Source organism: Ixodes scapularis, unplaced genomic scaffold, assembly GCF_016920785.2.
Source record: "Ixodes scapularis isolate PalLabHiFi unplaced genomic scaffold, ASM1692078v2 PGA_scaffold1__304_contigs__length_218370807, whole genome shotgun sequence".
Classification (NCBI taxonomy): domain Eukaryota; kingdom Metazoa; phylum Arthropoda; class Arachnida; order Ixodida; family Ixodidae; genus Ixodes; species Ixodes scapularis.
In genome coordinates, this window is record NW_024609846.1 from 81,863,133 (window position 1) to 81,870,124 (window position 6,992).

A 6,992-nucleotide genomic window follows, 5' to 3' on the forward strand; every position below is an offset into this window, starting at 1 on the left:
TCATTACCTCAATATAGGGGATGCATCTGTCCTATGTCAATTTTTGAAAACAGTTTTTCTCAATGAGGACTTCAACTTACCACAAAATAAAGTAGATAGCCCCGATTCCCCATGTAGATTTCAGTTCAGAACATCTCGATTGTGGTATCAGAACACTTACCTTCGAACGAAAGATTTATTTGAAATTTGCAGCAAAAAGTGGAACTGAGGAAAAATTTATTCAAACATTGAACTCTTACTTTGTTCCCACCTCACAATGTGTTAAAAATATTTTAAATAAACATAACTTTGGCATATGATTATAAAATTTAGTGTAATGATATTTAGTTTTTAAAACCGAAAAAACTAAGTAGAAAAATTAATTTTTCAAATAAATTGAAAATTTAGGCCCATGTCCCCCCTTAAAAAAAAAAAAAACATGGCCTTCAGGTGTATGTACTTCATGCTCTCAACCTTCCAAGTCAGGAAAGCATCTTGTATGCAGCATCTGCAGCATGCTGCCAGGTCTGGCACATTGTGTACATCTTTTGTAATGTACCCCCAGGATTACCCTAGCCCCAGTAAATGATAGAAGGATCACACCAGCTTGGCCTGCATTCCTCCTTCTCCCCCCATGTACATCTTGACTACTTTTTTTAGAGATTAGTATAACAGAACCCTGATACAGTCTAAGCTCATTATAACAGACCTGGCTACAACAGATATTTGGATATAACATGCCGATTTGTGAGGTTCGGTTGGTTTTCCTCTATGCACCATTGACTCAACTTTATATCTGCATACAACATACTCCTTCTACAACAGACCGAAATCTAAATCAAGGTCTCTTATAACGGACCTTAGACTGTATAGCAATTCCCACGACTTGGTTCAAGAGCGTAGCAAAAAGAAGCAATATGCATAGTTATCGGCCACCTCACTTCCCAGACAATGGCGTTTTCGCTGGCCTTGTACTTGGCCTTGCCTTCATGCAAGATGAGCTGCACCCCGCTCGTGTTCAGGGGCGTCGGAATGCGCACCCTAGGACCAGAAAAAAGCCCAGTGAAGAACAACTTCAGTCACACAGGTACAACTACCAGGGTTGCAAGTTCCCAAAGCCATGCACAAATATCACTGTACACCGGCTCTGGTGTTGGCCGTAACTCTTCCGTGTTCTATCCTGTCAGTCATGCACACGCCCCTTCCCGCTGTACCGTAGTTAGAGACCCAACTTGGCGCCAAGGAGGGCAGACGCTACCTCTATCTTTTGTCCGATGAGGGAAGGCTTGAAGTTGGACTTGAGGACCACCTTCACCTCCATTTTGGTGCGCCCAACCTCCCGAACCAAGGGGAATGATCCGGAAGGGGAAGCTGATGTCCTTGGTGATGCGGTACCTGGGCGGCACCACAACTCACTGCTACGGCTGTCCCTTGTTCACCTGCCCTCACCTTGAATTGCAACATGCTACGCTCGTGCAAAATACTGAAACTTTCACGCTTTGGCAGTTTTAAATAGCATCAAAGTGGAAAAACTACCGGCCATGCTACAAAATATTGAATGGGCACCCATCCAGACGAGAAATGATTACAGAAATATTTGGGGATGGGTACACTCGCAAGCTAAACTTGTAAAAGCTTCACAAACCCCAGCCAATTCTGATGCTTATGAAAAACAATAGGCACTCGCCAGTAGCATAACCAGGAATTGTTTTTTTTTTTTTGTTTTTTTTTTTGAGGATAGTCTAAACTTCTTTGGCTATGCCACTGGAAGTTGCAGTGCCATGGGTGCTAGCTCAGTATTTTACAGCATGTCCTGGCAAACAATGAGGGGCTCTGTCACAGCACACCTCATTTCAGCACCTCAGTCAAACTCCACAAAAGAGCTCACCTTCAAGCTACTCCGTCTCGGAGTGGGTCTAGGTCAAACCTCCAGACCGACTTTTGGTAGGTCTACCCACACAGGCAGTGTGTAAGCCCCGCCCGGCAATCTAGTTTCGTCAACAGCACAAAGACTACCAGTATTGCCGCCACATACCTCATGAGTTCGAATTCTCCGTCGGTGGAATGAAGCTAATGCTATGCTCGCTTTCAAACTTGCTCAGCTTGACACACTGGTGGAACTGGCAGTCGTCAATCGCTATCGATGTCTTGCCCGTGCTGAAAGATAAGCCAGATAATATTGTTGGCACAAATACCTATGTTTAGTTCACAAAAAAAAATAGCTAGTCAAGCCTGTGTAAGTTAATCTTGAACAGTAGTCAGGTTAGTTACATTGAAGTTCGGTATGGTTGCACTTAGCAAATTAATCAACAAACAGTTCATGTTAATCCCAAAAAGTAACAAAATTAGGTTCCACCCATGCTATTGAAATACCCCAACAGTACTGAGGCATGCGGAGATTGCTGACCAAGGGTGTGGCATCCAGTGGCGTAAAACAAATGTTGACACAAATTCCCCCACTTCAATTCAACACTCCACTCATGGCAGTTTGACGCAGTGACAATGTGTTGGTGCCAGTGCTGAGAACAAGTCTACATAAAAGTGTGCTTGTCAATACAATTTTGTGAAGCAACTGGCACTGGACCAAGTCGCAGGTTATTCCTAACCAAGTTAGTTATTGAGGCTCGATTGCAACTTGGGAATTATACTCCTTTTAACCTCAAGAAAAGCAAGTTTTGCACATTGCTCATATGCTTACGAGATTTGGTTGTTGGAAAAAAAGCGATACTTTTGGCATTTGGAACGTGCACGTCTTGATAAGACAACGTACCTGATCCAAATTTCGCCTACATATAATTCAATTATCCGCATAAAGGGGGAAATTAGCAATTCTCTACAAGGAGCCGGACTCTCTTTACTTCAGTTCTCGAGACTAAGACAGGTATAGTTACCAAAGCTATAACCAGTGCTTGGAACACCGAGAGACTAAAAACCAAACTGCTCTAGCCGGGACTGAATTTGAAGGCTGACCAAAACAAAGCTCCACCCCACAGATACGACGCATTGCGACAGTTAGCACCAACACGACGTTGGTGCTTTTGCTCGAGCGTCGACGGTGTCAAACCATGGTTTTAGTGCCTAGGTTAGCACTCCACAGAAGCTCACTCCTCTAAAGCAGTAGATACGGTTACAGCCTTCCAGTGGTTGAAGAACAGCACAAAATTGGCAACAGCTCGTTTGCACTAGATGAGCTAGGCTTCAAAGCAACACTGTTTCAGCGACCTTTCTGCTTAAAAATCATTTACAGCTATCTGAAGCTCCATCTGAAATAAAGGAAACTTATCCTGTCCTCCCAAAAACGTTAAAACAGTTTGCACCGGAGCAAGACTATATAACCCGAGTTTCCCGACACCGCGTCTAAAGCTGAGGAAGTCTCATTTTCAAATTGTCACAGTGGCCAACTGTGCCTGCCTGCACTAGACATCAGAATGGCGGCACCCACAAGACAACCAAGGAGTGGAGTGCAGTGCTCCAGTGGCTCTAGCTGGCACTGGCTGCGATGCACTCTGTATGGATAGGGTAACAAGAGGTGGCACGGGACTTGCCTTCGGGTGGGGTCGTCCATGGTGCTACTCTTGCCCTTGCTTTCCATGGTGATCTTGTCGTTGATGCCAAATTTACATTCGGGCATGCCCGAGAGGTAAGACTTCATTACTACCTTCCCGGCCACATGTGCGCTCAGCACTTGACCTGTTGGAGATGACAGGACACTGTAAGCATTCTGTACCTTTTCGAATGAGCTCACATGTGCCCTATTGGCAGAGTTAAGGAACTGTGGAATGGAAGCCTGGAATGACAACCTTCTCTTCTGCACAATGACATACATGGGACAACATTAGGCAGAAAACGAGACGAGAAAAAGCAATACAAGCCTCTAAAGGGCAACTCCGCTCCATTTTTGATATTTAGAAAACTATGTAGCCCTCTTCAGTATCATATAGCAAGACCCCCATGCCCAATATTACGATCTAATTCCGTCTATATATTCAATAAACTGGCCAGCAAACCTTCAAGTGAGACAAGTCGCCAAAATCTGCCAACTCTAGCGTGCGACGTGAGGCGCAATCGTCAACGCAGTCAATGCGACGGAGATGGACGCGGCCAACGTTGAGCCACTACGTCAGAGGCATGACTACGTCATTCTCACGTTTTGTTTGTTTTTACTTCTCAGAGCGAAATTGAACAATGACGTCATGAGTTTCTCCTCCCGGTGTTGGCTCAACGGCGTCCACTTGCGCTGCCCTGCGCGCTTATCTGTCTCTTTCTCCGCTCCCCTCTCCTTTTTCGTCTTCTCCCCTTCCTCCTCTCCCCCGGGCCATCACCGTCCACGCCATGCGAAGCCACCTGCGCGTGTCCTGTCCCTCGCCCCCCCCCCCCCCCGCCCCTCCCTTTCCGAACGTCACAAGACCACGTGGTTCGACGTGACGTGGACACGACTCTGGGCGACACGATACCAATGTTGCCCGACGCAACCGAAGTTTCGGTATCAGCTGATGTTTAAATTAAGATTACACAAATAATATTGCACATTTTGCGAATCCGAAGACGTAGAGCTGTTTAGTAGTGCTTTGTGAAATAGAATCACATGTAAGCCTAAATTTTCCGGAATTGAGCGGAGTTGCCCTTTAAAGTACTTTCTGCAAGAACCATCAGATGTAAACAGAAACTGATCCCTGCTCCATGCTTTACAAATGCACAAATTACTGCGAGCACTAGTCAGCCAAATAGAAAAATTTGTTTCATGGTCCCTTGAGACCCCATAACAAGGTTATCAACCTCAACCAATACATCCCAATGTCACCATGCATCGAGGCTGGTAATAAAGTCTTGTCACAATTGGAATTCTTAGAAACAAGCACAGCGTCGCCTAACCGAACATATGGGACGAAGCACCGGCAGATTTGAACGTCAACAGAAAATGCCTCAACTTTAGAGTGGCTCTGCAAGTGATCTCCAAAAGGGCACTCCAGAGTGAGCAGCAAGTTCCTCACCTTGGGGAGACATAAGAAGGTTTACATACTCCAGGACATCTAGAAACAGCTCGTTGCGGCGATACTTGATGCCCTCGCGCCTCCAGCCGATCTGACCCGTCACCTGCTCGGCAAGGACAAAGATGCTTGTTAGACACACTAGAGATGAAAAAATAAGCACAAATCTGGCTTCCTAAATCCATCGCAGGCATGATGAAAGAAGGTGGAAAAGTTTCTGGTCAAATGTAAAAATGTGACCTGCGCTCGGACGCTGGGCATGCCAACATTGCGTCACGCTAAGCGGCAGAAACGTGGGGAAGTAAGTTAACAGCGGGCCACCCTTGCACACGCACCTGTGAGGTGATTTGGCCTCTGCTCTTCCTTGGTTTGAGACTTGACCCCCTGCTGGTGATAAAGGTCTTGAGAATGCCTGTGTCCGTGTTCTGCGGGTAACCGAAGTCCAGGATCTCGTCCAGCAGCTCGTAGATGAGCACAAAGTTGTTCTTGACGTTCTCCTCACTGATCTTGCCGAAGTAGGACTGCATCACCTCACACATCTTGAGCAGGAACTCAAAGACCATCGGCGGCATTGACATTCTGCCGGGTCACTGCCGCCAGCCAGATGTTGGCCCGCTTGATGTGGAAGAAGGATGTCCGCGCTATGTTGGTCACGGGAACTGCGCACCTGCTGCCGGGCGTGGATCACATTCACCCGGAACGCGTCCACCGCATTGCGCCTGTGTGGAAGAATGTGCCGTTAGCTACGGCCCCAAACGACGCCATCACAACTCTGCTCCGAGGGTGCATAAAAGTGCACCAATGGGCAGACATTTATGACACAAATGGCACAAAGGAGGAGGGCAAGTAGAGGGAGTAGACGAGACTAGCTAGCATTAATGTGCAACTGAAGTTTTAATTAATGCAACGATAATGGGAGAATAAGAAGTGCCCGACGCCACTATGGGACCTTCTGGGGCAGAACTCCAGCAAAGCACAGACAATGAACACTGCGGAAACAAAAGTGGCTTTAGTATGGACCACCCCCAACAAAAGGTAGGGGTTGGTACCATGTAGGGCTAACAAATCATTTTGAGAACTGCTACATGAAAACTTCATCACCAGCCCATCGTCCAGTAATTCACGAAAACCTTGTGCCCAAATGAAAACTGCCGGTATATAGCACAACCGAGGATGCTTAGGAGTCAAGACAAACATTTTTTTATAAACTTTTTATATTTTTTTTAAAAGGTTACTTGAATGTACAACAAGCTTTGCTATATTTTGAAGCTGTAATTATTGCAGAACTTAAATTTAATTTTTCTAGTGACCATGTGACTATGACAGAACTGAGGCAACCCCATGTGGGTGTGCTTCCTATGCTCCCTCTGGTTCCCTTTTTGTGACCAAGGAGTACTACTGCATTGCCTTCCTGTGCATCAGTTTCCGGCAAGAAAAGAAGTGGAGGGAGCAACAAGGCAAGGGCGCACTGGTACATGACGCCACAAACATTTTCTAACATGGCCACCTAATTATTGCAGGTGGGGCACACCATCAAATTAAGCTTATTCATGCGTCATATAAAGATTAAAAAAAACTTATGGACACGTGAGACAGGTCCTACCAGCACAGTTGTGTCTAATAATTGATAATGTAACAACAAAAGCAAAGTTTAAAAAAAAGCACCCTAGAAACAGTGTAACACCCACCCTATGTCATCCCGGTAAACCCTGGAGATGAGCACCTCCCCCTTGTGGTTGTAGATGAACAGTCCCCCCAATCATCGTCCCAGCTCTGCCCGCCTTCCTGCTGTCTGGAAGAGAAAAGTAAAATGTCCAGCGGATGCCAACACACTTGTAGTAACTTGCACAAATGCAGGGGCAAAGCAACTCCTTCCTTTACTCTACAATGTTTCTCATTGCACGCGAGAAAAGTGCTCTTGGGGGCGAATTTGAACCTCTTACTAGTGCATGCTATACGAGTGTTGGGTCCATAGGACAGGCTGCGAAGCTGTCATGTCACAGCCATCGGTTTCCGTGCACGATC

The 6,992-nt window shown here is 46.1% G+C and overlaps 1 pseudogene; it reads right to left on the reverse strand.

The window, feature by feature from the left end:
- Positions 1-839: 839 nt before the first annotated feature.
- Positions 840-6,720, reverse strand: LOC121835765 (annotated as a pseudogene).
- Positions 6,721-6,992: the final 272 nt, after the last annotated feature.